This window comes from Micromys minutus (assembly GCF_963924665.1).
Source record: "Micromys minutus genome assembly, chromosome: 1".
NCBI classification, from domain to species: domain Eukaryota; kingdom Metazoa; phylum Chordata; class Mammalia; order Rodentia; family Muridae; genus Micromys; species Micromys minutus.
The window spans coordinates 243,513,789-243,531,403 of NC_137969.1; the positions used below are offsets into that span (position 1 = coordinate 243,513,789).

Sequence of the window (17,615 nt, forward strand, 5' to 3'; positions counted from 1 at the left end):
TGGTATTAATATTAAGTATTTATACACAGATTTCAATGCATTTTGTCTATATAAAAGCTGTTGCCTAGGATTCAAGCAAATGATTATTCTGTTTTTGAGCAATTGACCTAACATAAATGATATTGTGTGTGCGTGTGTGTGTGTGTGTATGCTTTTTAGACCAAGTCAAATTTCCTCATGGAGACAAAAACCTAAAAATCAGTTCTGAGGCAAAGTAAAAAAGGTAAGATACACTTCACAAGAGTCTATTTTCAAACTCAGTGGCCCCCCTAGAGTGGTACTGGAATCTGTACTTTCATTAAAAAGATATGACGATGCTGGGCAGTTAAGGACTCAGCAAGGCACTGCATGCAATGTGGATAAGACTTCCTGCTGAAAACTCAGGAGCAGAAGGAGACGTGGTATGAAAAAAGAGGAACAGGCTTACTCAATCACTCTCATCTTTCAGAATGGAAATCTTTGCCTAGTGAGGTCATCACATGAACCCTACAACCCTGGACTGACAGAAAGAAGCAAAGGGCCAAAGACCCTCTGAGAGTCACTGTGGACTGACCGGTGCCTGGGCTTCCTGTGATTAATCAGAATACATTTCATTCATTATCCTACGTGCTCCACAAAGACAAGGCTAGCAAAGTATCTCATTGAGGACACACCATTCTTTAAAACATCCTGGCAAATAGAGCCAGGATGCACTTGTTCTCTTGGGATGCTGGGTCTGGCCTCTTTGGCTGGGAACACCCCCCAGCCATTTCCTTTACATTGAGCACTGCCACCATCTACGACATAATTCAGTGATACTTATAACACACTTATTAGAACACATCTCATCTTCCCAAAAGCCATAGAACAGGTCAGCAGGTGCAAGACTGTCAGCCAGCCTCTGGAGGCTGTGACAAATGATCAAGGTATTTATCTAACTCTTATCTGGGTTGCATTTTAAATCTTGTGAAGGTATGAGATAAAACTGTGTTTCTGTAAGATGCAAGCACCATGGGGTGATAGTTCTCCAAGTTCTCATTCACAACAAGCCCAGAGCTTTAAGATACTGGCTGATTGGCCCAGTATATAAATACCCCCCCAAGCCCTTGCACCCATACAGATGAGATGGTATCAGGTCAGAAAGAGAAGCCTGTGCTCAGGACTCTAAGCAGCACTAAGGGAGTCCATTGGAGACACAAACAAAAACAGGGAGTAGGTCCTGGGACACGCAACCTAACCTGCCTGCTCCTTCGCTCACTTGTATGGGATTTGTGTTCTTGGGCAACAACACACATTGCTCTGGAGTAACGTGAGGGGAGGAAGCAGTCACAGCTTAAGAAGGGGTGGGAATGACTGTGGCAGCTAATTCTGTTTCCATATCACCAATTAATTGCCCACTGTGTACATAAAGGGCAGCACTCTGAACTCATGAAACAAGGGCATCCTGAGGTGAGGTCACTGGAGACTCTGGGAGACCACAGAAAGAATTGCTTTGCCATCGTGGACATTAGACCTTGAACACATCAAAGCTAAATGTTATAACTGTGGGAAGGCTTCAAATAGGATCTGGTCATGTGGGGCGTCTCCCATGTCCTCTTTGCAGAATGAATTATTTATAGTTATAGAAGCACAGAATTTCCTAACCAGAAATGATCCAACAGTCTAGCTTACATGAAAGGGTTTGCCCAGGCTCAAAGCCTGGCAGGAGAGCAAGTCGGAAGCTTCCACCATGCTGTGTCCACCTTGGGTAAATGAAGAATAAGCTCTGTAAGGCAGAGATGGCTTGAGAGGAAAGAACAAATATGAATCCAAGAGCTCAGATGTGTATTTGTGCACTGATATTCAAATTACTTCACACACAAATAGCATAAATTCTATGCTCTGGTGATGACAGCTAATGAGAGGCTCCTTAGGTACTGGTTCAAACTGGAAAGCAAATCCATTAAGCCAGGTGAAGAAGCTCTGTGCCTGATATTACACCCTCAGCTACCTGATACATGGTGAGGAGAGAAACCCGAGTCCCTTCCTGGCTGTGGTTTCTCCCATGCAGGACGGAGGCCCTCTGCTGGAGGAATGCACACATCTTCAGGTAGGAGGCTGAGCCAGATGAGGGAAATCAGCAAAAGGTACTGGCTCCTGAGAAGACTCTGGAGTGACTGCAAGCTGTCTCCAGGCCTCCCTAGCTTGTTCCTGGACTGTGTTCAGGATTCAGAATCAAGCTTTCCTCAGGTCACAAGAATTCTGCTTATAAACAAAGAGTCCGGAGCAGCTGCAGAGTGGAGCAGGCCTGAGGCTGTTGGCTGGTCAAATGAGTGTGGTACCCCAGAACAGCAGGGAAGGGGTGGCACATTTTAAATACTAGAAACAGTCACAAGCACCCTAAATACCAAGTTCTTCATGCTCACCAGTTTATAACAAAAAAAAATTTTTAAGTCACATATTAATCAATCACTTCCTATTTGCCAGTGAACAGGGGAAAAAAAGCTAAATGTTTACTCATGATAGCAAGGAAGAAAAGAAAATTTGCCTGTAAGAATTACATTCTAAATGCCATGAAATTGTCCAGTATGAAGAAAATGAACAAAACCCACATGATTGCTTTTATATTTCTAAACCATTAGTTTGTTCCTAAAATGATGAGGCCTGTTAAATTTCTAGAACAAACTGTTGCTTAAGGTTTCCACTCTAAGCTGCAAACCAGAGAGCCAAGGAATTCCCCTGGTTCTAGGGTTCCGCAGTCTCCTGACAGGTCATGCATTCCATTTCAACACCCTTGACTGAAATGGTGCAGTGATGTCAGAATTCATTATGGCAAGGCTTTTTGCCAGGATTGAGCAGCATACACTCTGGCAAGGTGTCAGAACTTGGGTCGTCTTCTGCACTTTGCTTCCTTGAGCTTTCTGTGCGGGGTGTGTTTTCCTCAGCTTGGAGCAGCTCCAACAAATAAGCTAAGAGCATGGAGGAAAGGGCCTGCAGTCTTCAGGACCAGCGGTGTGCTCAGCCAGCTGGCAGCAACACCACCTCTGCTCCCTGCGCCACTGCTGTGCCCAGCCCAGTGGGCAGAGCTGTTGGTGCCCCTCAGCCTATGCTGGGTCAGACTCAACTCTTTTCATAATGGATCAGTCTCCTCTGCCCTCCCCCACTCCCATGCTTTCTTGCCTCCCTTTTCCATGTGCTTCTGTTCTCTGAATTTCATCCTGAGGTTCTCTGTGTGGCTTCCAGGCTCGACTTCCTACCAGTCCCAGCCTTTCAGGAGCTGCCCCTCCCTCTTCTAAGTTAACATATAAATAATGGGTTTCATTATGGTATTTTCATAAATATGTCAGTATTCCTTATCCTCACCCATCCACTTTCCTCCTCCCGTCCTCCCCATCCTCCTCTGGCTGACACCTTCCCTCTCCAAATAGTGCTTCCATTCTTCTCCCTCTCAGAATCCCCTTTCTACTTTCATCCCTGACTTGTGATCTGTCTGCCTCTCTGTCTCTCTCTCACACACATTCTCTCTCTCTCCCTCAGATGTCTCCTGTTATTCTTCACAGCTGAATATCTATTTTCATTATATCTTAACTCTGCTGGTGGAGCTCTAGACTGATTGCATATCTACTCAGCCCATTAACTGACAGGATGATTAGGAGAGTGGTGGTCATTTTTTTTTTACAGTTTTTTATTTATTCTAGCTATTATCTAATGTTTATCTGGCATAGATAGACCCCAATCTGTAGTCTGTCTTAACTCTGGTGATTGCTTCCTTTGCTATAAAGCGTTTTAACTTATGCAATCTTACTTGTCAATTTCTTATAAGTTATCTCCTATGCTATGGGAGGTTTTTTTTTTTTTTTTTTGCAGAATGTTCCATGTCAGTGTCTAGAAGTGTTTTCCCAGCAGTCTTGATGCTTTGCTTCTTATATTAAGATCTCCCTCTTGAAGCTCCATCACTGCCACAGGCCCAGCTCCCTCTGCAGCTCTGAAGCAGCTTTTTCCAGTGCTGAGCTCCAAATTCACATTGTTAGCATAAGCTTGCGAGGGCATAAATTTTGTTTTACAACTCTGAACAGTTACAGCTCTTTGATATTATCTCCTGTATCCTATCCAACAAGAGGGAGATTGTACTCTGAAAAGAGCCAGAGCTCCAGCATCAACTCATAACAGAAACCCGAGGCTGAGATGGATGAGGGGACTTGAGAACCTTTCAGATTCTGATGGCCCAACAATGTCAAATTCAACATGTTTTCTTTTATCTATCCTTTCATTTCTTAGAAAAAGAAAAATTCTCTCCTTCACCACGCAGTATGTGTGTGTGTGTGTGTATGTATGTATGTATGTATGTATGTATGTATGTATGTATGTATGTATGATGTGTGTGAGTGTTTTGCTGTATGTATGTAAGTGTACCCATGCATACAGTGCCCACAGAGACCGAAAGAAGGGATCAGATACCCTGGAACCGTGAGCTGTCACATGGGTCCTGGGAACTGAACCCAGGTCCTCTGAAAGAGCAGCTAGCGCTCTTAACTCCTAACCATGTACTGCTAAATGATCTAATTTCCAAGTTTGGCTCAGGGCAGTAATATAAATTCAGTTGTCATGAAAACTCAGATGTGTTGCAAATAGGAGTCTTCATATTCATTGTGAACCCTCTGGATAACAAGGAAAAAGGAGCCAGGCCTTCCAAAGTAAACTCAATTTCAATTTCTCTCTGGTCGAGAATTTCTAAGCAAAAATCAATTATAAGACAAGCCAACACAACAGATCTCTTGAGCAAAGAAGCAGTTTGACTTTTTCCAGTTTCTTCCTTATTGACAGGCACTGAGCTGCATATGCAGTAGGTTGTTTCACCAATTGAGTATTTTCCTATTGGGCGGTTTACTATCAGGTTCCAGAAGGTTCCTGAGGATGCTCTACTGAACAGAGTATGCCATCTCTGCACGGTGGCATTTGGGTGGCTTCATACACTATAAAACCAGAAGTATTTCCATGACACAGCTCTCCATTTGGCTTTACTATATCCCAAATTCCTCAAACAGCAGCTGACTAGATTATCTGCTTAATCACCAAGAGCCAAAGGACCAAATCCATGGGAGGTGCGCTTTCTACCTGCCTTTTCGCCCTTCCACCTTACTAAGCATAGGCTGACAGATAGTGCAATGACATACTCTCTTAACACCTTAGACGGTGCTCTGCGTAGCATGGAGGCCAAGAAGGCTTTCCCTCTACACCACACCATCTACCTGTCATGATTCTAATTAACACGTTTCAGTGACATGGACATGGAAATCTCAAGGTTTGGAGGCGGGGAAACTTGCAGGCAGTTTAGAAACCCGTCTGCCCTTGTACCACGCTTCCCTTGGTGGCCAGAGTCCGAGGGACCAAAGCTAAGGCTTCACTTGGACGTTTCCTAGTTTCCTTTTGAAGAGGCAAGTGTTGCTTCCTTGGGGCTTCCCAGAAAAGCTGCAAACACACCTAACAGCACTAGCCACATATCATAGCCACATGTCAGCTCACCAGACAAACTCAACACCTTGAGAACAAAGTCTGAGAAAAAACAAAGTGTTTTGTTGTTGGTTTTTTTTTTTTTTTGCTACTTATATATCCTGGTCTCAACAGCCTCACAGAGCTGGCAGGGCACCAGCTGATGCCAGTGAGCCAGGAGACAAGAAAGAAAAGAGTAGGCAGGAGCCTGCATTCTGAAATCTCTTTCCCTATCAATTTTTGTGACAACCAGGGAACAGCTAAAGCAGATTCTCACAGAGAAAGATACACCTACCCCCACTATGGTTACTGTCAACAGAAACACAAAAATGTGCCATTTATCCTCTGACGGTCGACAGCCCTTAGTTCCCAGCTTGAGAATCCTGCTGCTCCTTCATGTCTATAAAGTTTGGTTTCACCTGTTCTGAGAACGTATGCCATCTGAAGTAGATCTCCAGATCAGGAATGAAAACTGCATGCTTCCTGGTACCAAAGGATACTCAGGTTTCCCAGAGCAGAGCGTAGCTTCTCCCTCTGAAAACACGCCTCAGATCCAGTGACATGCATTTGTGAAGACAGATGGCTTCTGTAGTCGGGGGCCAGGGATCAAACCCACAACCTTGGCCTCATTAGCAAAGGACTCTACAGAGCAAGCCAGCTGCAGCCTAGATATAGCAATGGAGGGTGTGGCGGCCACGACAAATTGGGATGTGAACAAGCATGCCAGGCTTATGGACGTCTCATCTCAACCTAATGAGAGCTGTAGTAGGCTTAACAACATTTTTCAGATGACTCCACCAACGGAGGCTTCCTCATGACAAAGATGAAGTAAAGCGTATAAATGGTCAGCTGGCCAGGCAGCGTGAGGTAACAGGAACACATCTAGCCAGACATTGCGCGTGGCTTCTAGGAGTTCCTATCATGTGGGCCAGCTCTGGGGACATAAAGGAATCCACTCAACAGGTTTGCAAAAGAAAGCCCACAGTGAAGAAGAGAGCGAAACAGCTACAGGGCCCAGAGGGCTGCAGACAGCTCAACCTTCTCCAAGATCTTCTTTACACCACCAGACCCCAAATCTTCGAGGAACAAGAAACATAGGAAGACGTGTCCTATCTTAAATCCTCCTTCCTTCCAACCTTTGGGAATAGTCAAAGCTCATCAACATTCCTCAAAACCTGCCTCCATAGGAAACTCATCAAGGAGCCAAAAAACAAAACCTTCTGGATCATGAACATAATTGTATTTTTCTGATGTACAATTTTCTCAAGAATTTATTTGTATTTTATGAGTTTATGCCTGAATATATGAAAGTGTCCTTTTTTTTTTCTTCTTGCATGTCTCGTGCCCGTGGAGGTCAGAAAAGGGCCCTTGACTCTCTGGATGTGGATGTTGGGAACTGACCTGGGTACTGTGCAAGAGTAGCAAGCAACTGCTCTTATCCACTAAGACATCTTGCTAGCCCCTTAATGAGCTTCAGTTTAATCCCAGAAGCTCAGAGAATCCAATGGACACTTGGATTCCTTAGTGTAATGAAACTTTGAACAAACCAACCATGTGGACCTATCTATCGCAGAGGAAATTGCCTTTCCATGTATTAGTTTAAGAATCCTTTCTTAGAGGTTTATCTGTAAACTTAAACTGTGAGAGATGAAACAGAACTGACTCTGGAGCAGACCTCATGGGTTTAAATCTTCTGTAAGGGGAACCCCTGTCTCCATTCTCTGATCTATTTTACAGCTCACTGATTTGCTATAAAGAGAGAAAGTGAGTTAAATACACAGAGGAACTATTTTTAAAATGCCATCCATCATTAAGGCTATAACCCCCATAATGGCTGGTTTTATGCCAGTGACAGGTACAGTCAGGTTGGAAGAGGGACCCTCATTGAGAAAATGCCCCCACCGACTGCTCACGGATGACCCTGTGGGGGCATTTTTTTTGATTGATGATTTATGTAGGAGGGCCTAGGTCACTGTGGGCAGAGAGGCCCTTGAGCTGGTGGTCCTGGGTGCTATAACTAAGCAGTCTGAGCAAGCCATAAAGAGCATGCAGTAGACAGAGCTACTGTGGCCTCTGCTTTGATTCCTACCCTGACTTCCTTGGATGATGGACTAAAAACTGTGAGGTATAACCAACCTTTCCTCCCCAAGTTGCTTTTGATTACGGTTTTTAATCATAGAAAACCTAATTAAGACATTTTCAAAAGTATACCATTGGTGGAGGGGAGGATACCAGAATCTACCTTCCAATTTATAACACTGGAAGATCTTCCTTATTTCTTCAGAATCATTTAACTTTGAAGATAAAAATGGCATTCCCATGTTGACTCCTCACTCCCTTAGCTAGGCTGCAGTGAATAGGCCAACGATGATAAAAGACAACAGCCAGGGCCAGTGAGATGGCTAAGGGGGTAAAGGCCGTGGCACACAGGAGCTTAGATCCACACAGGCATAATTAAGTAAAAGATAACTGATGTCAAGTGAAGCGAACAAGAAACTTTCTGGTCCTTGTGCTCATTCTGTGGGGAAGATGATGGTGACATCTCCCAAGAGACTGGTGCTCTGGGGGAAGAGAGTGAGTCCCAGATAACCCTAACACTGAACACTCGGGGAATCACAGAGTTTTGGAAGTGACTCTTTACTCTGTAACCTCAGCATAGACATATGGGGACTACTCTGAATTGATGAAGAAGGACCAGGACAAACCAAAGACTAGACTTGGCAATGAAGTTTGATTAAGGTTTTATAAGCTTGTAGTACAAAAATGCAAAGAGCAGAGTAAGTCCCAGAACATTACATTTACTCTCCAATGACAAGCACCTGCTCAGACCCATCTACGTGTAACACAGGCTGGGCCCCCATAGTCTGCGCTGTGAGATGGACCCAGTCAATTCCAGAGTGTCACTGAGCACCAAGCCAATTTAGTGCTTACTTTAGAAGACAACTGTCTTAGTTAGGGTGAACAGATATCATGATCAAGGCAAGTCTTAGAAGGACAACATCTAATTGGGTCTGGTTTATAGGTTCAGAGGTTCAGTCCATTAGCATCAAGGCGGGAACATGGCAGCATCCAGGCAGGCACGGTGTAGAAGGGGCTGAAAGTTCTACATCTTCATCTGAAGGCTGCTTGGAGAATACTGACTTCCAGGCAGCTAGAATGAGGGTCTTAAAGCTCACACCCATAGTGACACACCCACTCCAACAAGGCCACACCTATTCAAACAGGGCCACACCTTTTAATAGTGCCATTGCCTGGGTTGAGCTGATACAAACCATCACAACAATGATAATGAAGAAGCAAGACAGTCTAGAAGACAGGAATTCTAACAATTCTAAATACTCATCAGTTTTGAAAAGCAAAGTCACCAAAAGGTACTTGTCACATCCTATTCTCCCAGTGCCTTGGACCATGGGGAAGGAGAGAGGGAAGGGGTCCTTCCAAGTGAAGCACATGTGCTCATGCTCAGAGTTCAGGTGCAAGGACGGAGTGTACTGTGCACTTCTGTGAGGGGAAATAGACACTGCATTTCCAAATCAACAGGACAATACTCCAAAAAAAAAAAAAAAGAAAAAAAGAAAGAAAGAAAGAAAGAAAGAAAGAAAAGAAAAGAAAGAAAGAAAAGAAAAAGAAAAAAGAAAGAAAGGAGGAAATCTAAGAGAACACTTGAAGGGATATTAGGGCCTTTAGGCACTGAGAAACCATGGCCCAATGGCCCTAAGAATTTCAGTGGCAACAGAGGAGGCAGATGACAGAGGACCTCAGGATGGAAAGTTGAGGAAACCTGAGCATGGCGCGTACAGGCACCCAATTACTACCCAGTAGAAAAGGGAAGACCATGACATTAAACTGCTGAGTAAAATGCCCTGTGTTCTCTGTGGGGAAAGAATGAAGCAGAACGTGGGTTGAAGAAGCGCAGTGCCTGTGGGATCCCCACAGACAGAGAAGGGAAGGATGGCACTATCAGCTCTCTCCTGCTTTTCCTCACCGGAGAAAAGGAACAAGTACCTCCCTGATGGGGGAGGGGAAGCAGCCCCGACCTGCTACTCAAAACCATCATCCTTGCATCTCCCTGCCATTTGCCAACTCCCACCACCTACCATCTGGCCTTCTACCGCACACATAAACACTTACTGGGAAAAAGCCAAAAGTAGGCACTATGATGCTTGGTTTAATAATAAACACTGAAAATCAAAGCTGATCTCCCTTATATGTTATATCAAAAATCTTCTCATGTGTAGTTTTAGACATGAAGATGGAGAAACATGTCCAGAGCTACTGAGCCAGTAAACAGAAAATCTGGGATCGAACTGAGGCCCCATATAGTTCCAGTGCCCAAAAAGTTGAAAGATGGCCCTGTCATGATGACAGACCAGATACAAACTGAAGGCACAGCTAATTCCCAGAAGCCAAAGCCAAGCTCATCCAGAGGCAGGAGAGCATATAGAAAACTGTGCTTGGGCCGGACCTTGAAGCTAGGAGATTAGGGGAGACCTGAGAGTTCTGCTGAACGATCCCTGCCTCATGCAAACACTGCTCAGAAGACGGTCAACTTCTAAAGAGTGCTCTCTACCAGACTTTCATCTTTCCAGGTAGAGTACATAATCTGCCCAGAAGATGGTGGTCAGGTTTCCCTGTGCACTATAGAAAAAGGCCCATTATGGGCTATCATTCATGTACTCGTTCATCGTGAGAGAGCATACGACCCACTCTTCTGGGCACCTCTCATTCCCCACAGGCTGGGTCAGAAGCACACCAAAGACATCCTGAGACAATGCCACTACCAAGGTCACCATTGCCTGCTGAGATGACTGTGCACACTTCCAAGTGGCTTCCCACCCACCTGCTAAGGCAGGCAGGAGCTCACTTCCTCAACAAACTTGGGAAAGAGGTCCAAGGAGAAAGGAGAGCCCAGCCTAGAGCTCAGCAAGCTGAGCAGGGCCTGGGAGATGGCCCTCTCTGGATACCGTTCTGTTGTACCCTTTTCCCCTCTATTAGTTAATTATTTAATTTATTCATTTTACACCTCCTAGTGCTCCTCACAGAGTTTATCCCGTCCCTCTCCCCTTAGCCTTTGAGAGGGTGTCCCCACCCCCGCCCTGGCACATCACACCTCCGGAGGGCTAGGTGCATCCTTTCCCACTGAGGCCAGGCCAGGCAACCCAGTTGGAAAATGGATTCCACAGACAGGCAACAGCTTTAGGGACAGCCCCCACTTCAGTTGTTGGGGACCCACATGGAGACTGAGCTGCAAATCTCTTACTTATGTGCCACGGGCCTCAGTTCAGCCCATGTATGCACGTTGGTTGGTGGCTCAGTCTCTGAGAGGCCCCAAGGTCCAGGTTAGTTGACTCTGTTGGTCTTCCTGGGGAGTACTTTTCCCCTTCAGGGCCTTCCATCCTTCCCTGAACTCTTCCATAAGACTCCCCGAGCTCTGTTCGATGTTTGGCTGGGTCTCTGCATCTGTTTCAGTCAGCTGCTGAGTAGAGCCTCTCAGAGGACAGTTATGCAGCAGATACAGGTGAGGATATAGAGAAAGATGAACACTCCTCCATTGTTGGTGGGATTATAAACTTGTACGATCACCCTGGAAATCAATCTGTGGTTTCTCAGAAAACTGGAAATAGTTCTATCTGAAGACCCAACTATACCTCTCCTGGGCATATACACAAACAATGCTCAACCACAAGGACACATGCTCCACTATGTTCATCGCCACCTTATTAGTAATAGCCAGAAACTGGAAACAACTCAGATGTTCCTCAATGGAAGACTGGATACAGAAAATGTGGCACAATTACACAATAGAATACTGTTGTACCTTTAATTGGCCTCTCATTTATTCTCAAGGCTCATTATTGTATGAAAGCAAGCAACAAGCCGGGAAGCTGCATCCTCCATGGCTTCTGCTTTGGTCCTGTCTCCATGTCACTGCTGTGAGTCCCTGCTCTGGCTTCATCTGACGATAGACTACAGTGTGGAACTATAGACAGACAAACCCACGCCTCACCAGCAGCTTCTTACCGTGGTGCTTAGCTCAGCAACAGAGATCCTAACAAAGATAATGATCATTTAGTTTCCTACACACTGAGAGAGAGTTTATGAATTTAAACACAAACCTGCTATAGATTTTAATCCTTTCTGAAATTCTAATTACTCCATATTTGGCCCAAGTCCTGTCACATGACTTAGAATCTTTGCTGCTTGTTGTCACATGAGCTGGGAAACATTAATAGTTCCCTTGATGTCTGGACCCATGTAAAGATATACAAGGCTCATTGTATAGATTCCTGTCCTTGATATAGAATGAAATTTCTTCTTTACTGGGATATAGATTTCAAGATCACTTCTGGGAGTCAAGGACGGTCACTGCTAATGGGCCAGTCGCCTTGGCCAGCACCTCCCACCCACACTCACAGAAACCTCTTGGCTTTCTCCTGACGTGTCCAACTCATATTCATGTCTATGGTCTTCCTTTGATAGTTCCAGTAAACTGTATGCTAAGAACTCTAGCTCTCAAGAACAGAGGAATGATAAGATTCAATAACTATCCAATTGCTTTATTCTATGATACATGAAAAAATTTAGGCTAACAATACCACCAGTGATAATGATTGCTAGAAAGTTTTTAAATTACTTCTATTTTCTGCATATGCTCTCAGTATTCTCTTTGCATTTCTAATTGATGTACTATATGCATTCCCACTTCAAACTGTATTTGCTATGAGACATGCAAAAAACAGAAAAGCATACCCAAGCACAGAAAAAGAGACAAATTCAGTCCAAACTGGCCCAAAAGGATTCATAGGATCAAAGAATTTATGGAAATGATCTTTTTAAAACTTTTTTGAGACACTGTCTACTTTTCCTTCTTTTATTTTATATATTGATGTTTCACTTGCGTGTGTGTCTGTGAGGGTGCCAGATGCTCTGGAACTGGAGTTACAGAAGGTTATGAGCCACCGTGTGAATGAGGATTGAACCCATGTACTCTAGAAGAGCAGCCACAGCTCTTAAGCATGAAGCCATCTCTCTAGCCCCAGAAATGACTATCTAAAGGTTAAAAACACAGCTAATGCGATGCGGATGCTGGTCAGAAACACTAAAGAGAGAAAAGTGGGAAGACTAAGTTCAAGTCCTGCCTGGGCTACAGGAGACCCTGTCTGTAAATAAGTAAATGGCTAAATAACCAGGAATTCTCAGTCAGTATATGGGAACTGTAAGCAGGCTTAACAGGAGCATTCAGATGACAGAGTAAATGAATAGAAATTCACTAATACACAGAATGGAGACTGGAGAAAACTGAACAGCAACATATGATATAAAACCCCAAAAGATAAAGGCAGGATGAAAATCTTTAAAGACACAGCACCCAAATAATGACTCCCACACAGGAACAGCAGGGAGAGCAATGGTGACTTCTTATCAGACACTGGGGAAGAGATGCCCAAGGTGCTGAAAAACAAAATACCAACCAAGGCTTCTCTGCCCAGTAAAACTGTCTTTCTGAAATCAACACAAAATAAAGGCATTTTCAGAAACAAAAGTGACAAAATTAATAAAGTACAGATCTGCAATATAAGATTTTAAGGAAGTGCTTCAGACTACAAGGAAATGTCACCAGATGGTAACATGAATCCCCAGGAATAAACTAATCATTGCAGCTAAATGTCAATATGTGGGTAAATACAAAAGACTACATTGTTTCTTTATTTTTTCCTTTTAAAAGTTCTACTTTAAAAAGAGGACATAAAGGGAAACTAGTACACTGAACTGCTGTGTTTATAACATAAGGACACTAGTAGTGTGAAAAGGGAAATGCTCAGCAGATAAGAGGACCCAGGTTTAATTCCCAGTTGCTTGGTCGCTCACAGTGTCCCGTTTGTGGGGATATGTCACCCTCTCTGGGTGCTGCAGGCTCTGCCTACACACGGTGCAGAGACACACATGCTGGCTCAACACCTATACACATAAAAAAAGTTTTGAGAAACCAATTTTTAAAAAGGATAAAATGAAACTATGTTGGAGTAAATTAAGTCATTATTAATATGGAATATGGTCGGTGAGATGGCTTAGCAGGTGAGGGTATTTGTGCCAAGCCTGACAACCCGTGTTGGTTACCTGGGACCCCACAGGATAGACAGAAGGAGAGAAACAACTCTCATAAGCTGTTCTCTAACCCCCCTCACTTGGAGGGGAGAATAAAAATGCAACAAATTTTAAAAGAAAATACTGGGATAATTAATATGCATATTGTAATCCACAGAGGATTCATTTTTTTAAAGCCCCCCAAACTAACAAAGGAGCAGAGCATGTGGTGTGCACCTGTGGTCCTAATACCCAGGTGGCAGAGGCAAGAGGATCACGAGTTTGAAGTCACCTTGGTCAAAACAGTGGGACAAAAACAAAACAGAACCTAACAAACCAAGAACAGCCCTCCTCCACCAGGGCGCACAGAGGTGAAGAACAAGAGTCAGCGTATAACCTGCGTTCCAACAGTCATGTCAGCTGAGCACGAGGAAATACTCACTGAGAAAGCAAATAAGTTCACGTTGGAGACAGATGAGATGACATTCAAAGGCACAGACAGGTGAAGGGACATAAAACAGCACAGCACTCTAGACTGCAGCGCAGGGGAGATGGACCAGCTTTATGAATGTTAGGATTAGACAGACTTCAAAGCAGAACGAAGAGAGACAAAGTCATCTCTCAAGCTCCAGCTAACAGCTCAGTGAACGGGAAGAACTAGAAGCCGCTCTCTAGACCAGGAGGAACACAGGGACGTCTGCTCTCCGTCTTCTCTGAGCTGAACCAGGGATTCTTGTCAGTGTGAGAAGGAAAGAAATAAAGGCATCCAGACTCTGAAAGACCATGCCAAACTGTTCACTCCACAGATGCACAGTCCTGTATGCAAAGAACCTAAGTCATCTTTTAAGACATGGCTCAGAGGAGAGGCTCTCGTGGGCAAGCCCGACAGCCCACGTGGATCTCTAGGACCCACATGATAGGACTGGAGAACTGATTCCCACGGTTGTTCCCTGACAATTTGCCTGCACATGAACACATAAAATAAATACATTTGAGAAAGAACTAGTAATGACATTATCACATTTGCAGGCTACACATCCATATAAAAACCCATTATTTTATAAAAATCAGAAGGATAATTTAAAAATGAAACTAATGAAACAATCCCATTTACAGTGGCTTAAAAGTGAACACTCAGGAATAAAGTTATAAAAATGTAAAGTGTGTACCCTGGGTACTATAAAACACCACTTGGTTGTAGTGGGGCACCCATGCATGTCCTGGTGTGCACATAAACAGAAGCCAGAGGGTGTGAGCTCCTCAGAAGCTGTGACACCTTAATTGTTTGGGACAAGGTCTCTTAGTTTGACCTGTGCTTATAGATTGAGCTAGGTTGGCTGTATAGCAAGTTCCACGGACCCACCATCTCCATCTCCTCAGCACTGAGATCACAAACACACCCCACATGCCTGGCTTTTAAAATATGGATTTTGTATCCAATCCCTGAAGGTACATTAGAGACTATGCTGTCTTGCCAGCCACTTATTAAGTATGCTTGTTAAATTATTTATTTTGTGTATGTGGATATACACATGTATGCAAGCACACATGAAAGGCAGCAGCCAATGTTGAGTGTCATCCTCAATGGCTCTAGCTTTTTAAGGATTTCTTTTTATTCTTTTTAATTTATATGGATGTGCATGCACAAGTTGCTACATGTGTGCTGGTGCCTGTGGAGGCCAGCAGATGGCATCCAACTGCTTGAAGTTGGAGTTGCAGGCAATTATGAGCTGCCTGGTGTGGATGCTGGGAACTGGACACAGTTCTTGCTGGAAGAGCAGCAAGAGCTCTTAAGCACTGATCTCTCTACTCCTCTACCGTATTTTTTGAGATAGAATCACTTACTAAACTTGAGCTCATTGACTAGACTGGCTGGACTGGCTGGCCAGCAAGCCCCAGGGAAGCTCTTATCTCCACCTCTCCAGGGCTGCAGATACAGACAGGCTGACATGCCAGCTTCTTATAAAACATGTTAGAGAAATCAAAGCTATTCTAATTGGAGAGTAATAGGATCGGACCATCTGCTACTATAAACATAGGTTTTGTTGTGAGCATGTAAAGCCCACATTGATCCAAGATTCACTGTAGTCCTTAACAAATGCTGGCAGACTTTGTTGAGGTAGAAAGATGACAAGCTACTTCTAAAACTTATATGAAAATGTCAAAAACTGAAAACAAGCCAGGTGTGATGACATATGCCTTTAATTCCAGCACTTGAGAGTGAAGAGAGAGGCAGACAGATCTCTGTGAGTTCTAGGCCAGCCTGATCTACATAGTAGGTTCTAGGACAGCCTCCTATATAACAGAAAAACAGCATCTCAAAACAACAACAATAAAACAACAATGCCCCCATGAAAAAGCTGGAAACAGCCAAAATAATTTTGAAAAAAAAATAGATTTAGAGAATCTATCCACAATGTGGCTTAGCTTAAGCTAACAACACATAGTAAAGAAGGGGGAAGGGGAAATCCCAGAAATGAATGGTATTTGTTCAGCTGGCTTATTTCCCACTAAAGGGTCACAGCAATTCAATGGAAGAGTAGACTTTTCAACAGATGGTACCTGGACTACTGGATGGCCACATGACAAACATTAGACCCTCACCTCAGACCATATGCAACTATTACCCCTATGCAGATTAGAGACCTGAAATAAAGGCTAAACCCACAGAGCCTCTGGAATGAGACATACCATTTAGACTTAGACATACTAATAAAAGGGTGATCTATAACGTAAAAATTGATAAAATGGACTTCATCAAAATGAAAACCTTTTTCTCTTCACCTGACACCATTAAAATGAAGGTATAAGTTACAGACAGACAACACTAACAAAATGTTTATCTGATATCCAGACTGTGTAAAGAATTCTTACCTCTCAATAAGAAAACCAAATGGAAACCAGAGCGAGAGCTCTAAGTAGAGGCTCCACCTGAAAAGACAGTCACTGCAGAAGACAAAGGGATAGCTAATGAGCAGGTGAAGGCTCTGCTGTTACTCTCTTAGTAAACACACATTAAAAGGAGTAATACGACAAACGTATTACAATGGATCCAATTAAAAGACCTGAAGAAGTCAAGTGTTAAAGAGAATATAAAAAGCTGGTAGAAATGTAAAATGAAATTGCTGCTTTGGCAAAGACTTGATTAATTTCTTAAAAAGCTAAACAAACTTAGCAGTTCCTTACCTAGCCACACAAAGGAATGGAAACATTCTCCAAGGTTTGTACACAGTGTTTACAGAAGCATTTTCTATAGTGGCCCATAAGTGGCAAGATGAATGGATAGTGACATGTAGCTCAAGATACATGGAATGACCATTTGCATCCAAGGGCAAGAGATGCTTGGTTAGCAAAGTGCTTGCTTCACAAATATGAGTTCAGATCCACCCCCAACTATAAAACAAGCCAGGTATGGTGGCATTCATCTATAACCCAGCAATGGTAAGATGGGAGAAAAAGGCTGGCAGAGCCCTAAGAGCTTGCAGGCCAGGTAGCCTAGGCTACATGGTGAAGCTCCAGACCACTGAGACACCTTCTGAGGAAAGGCTGCTAAGGAATGATACTCAAGGTTGTCCTCTGACCTCTACTTGTCTGCACACCCATGTACAAACATACATACCAATTCATACAAGTGCACACATGAAATATGCACACAGGCATGCACAAATATATGAGCATCACACACACAAACACACACACACACACACACACACACACACACACACACACACATACACACAAATGCCCTTTGGATCTATGCTACAATATAGGTAAATTTCAAAACCACACTGAAAGAAGTGGAACACACTAGATTATACATACTATGTAACATTTATACAAAATCTCTACTAAAAGAAAAGCTCTAGAGACTGCCTGAGGCAGGAGTAGGACTGGAGATTATAAGTGAAGTCACTTCAAGATTCAAAGTAACCAGCTACTCGGGCCCCTCAACCAGCCACTCAGAGACAGCGAGGATGCAAATGGTGCCAAAGGGAGGCAGAAGGAGAAAGATGGAGAAGAAAGGTACAGTGTGTTCATGCCAACTCACAGAACTACCAAAGCTGTGTGTAGCACTGAGTATA

The 17,615-nt window shown here is 43.7% G+C and overlaps 1 protein-coding gene across 5 annotated transcripts in view; it reads right to left on the reverse strand.

The window, feature by feature from the left end:
- Positions 1-17,615, reverse strand: part of TTC7B (tetratricopeptide repeat domain 7B) — a 200,357-nt gene that overhangs the window by 108,660 nt on the left and 74,082 nt on the right. The gene's annotated exons all lie outside the window — the stretch shown is intronic.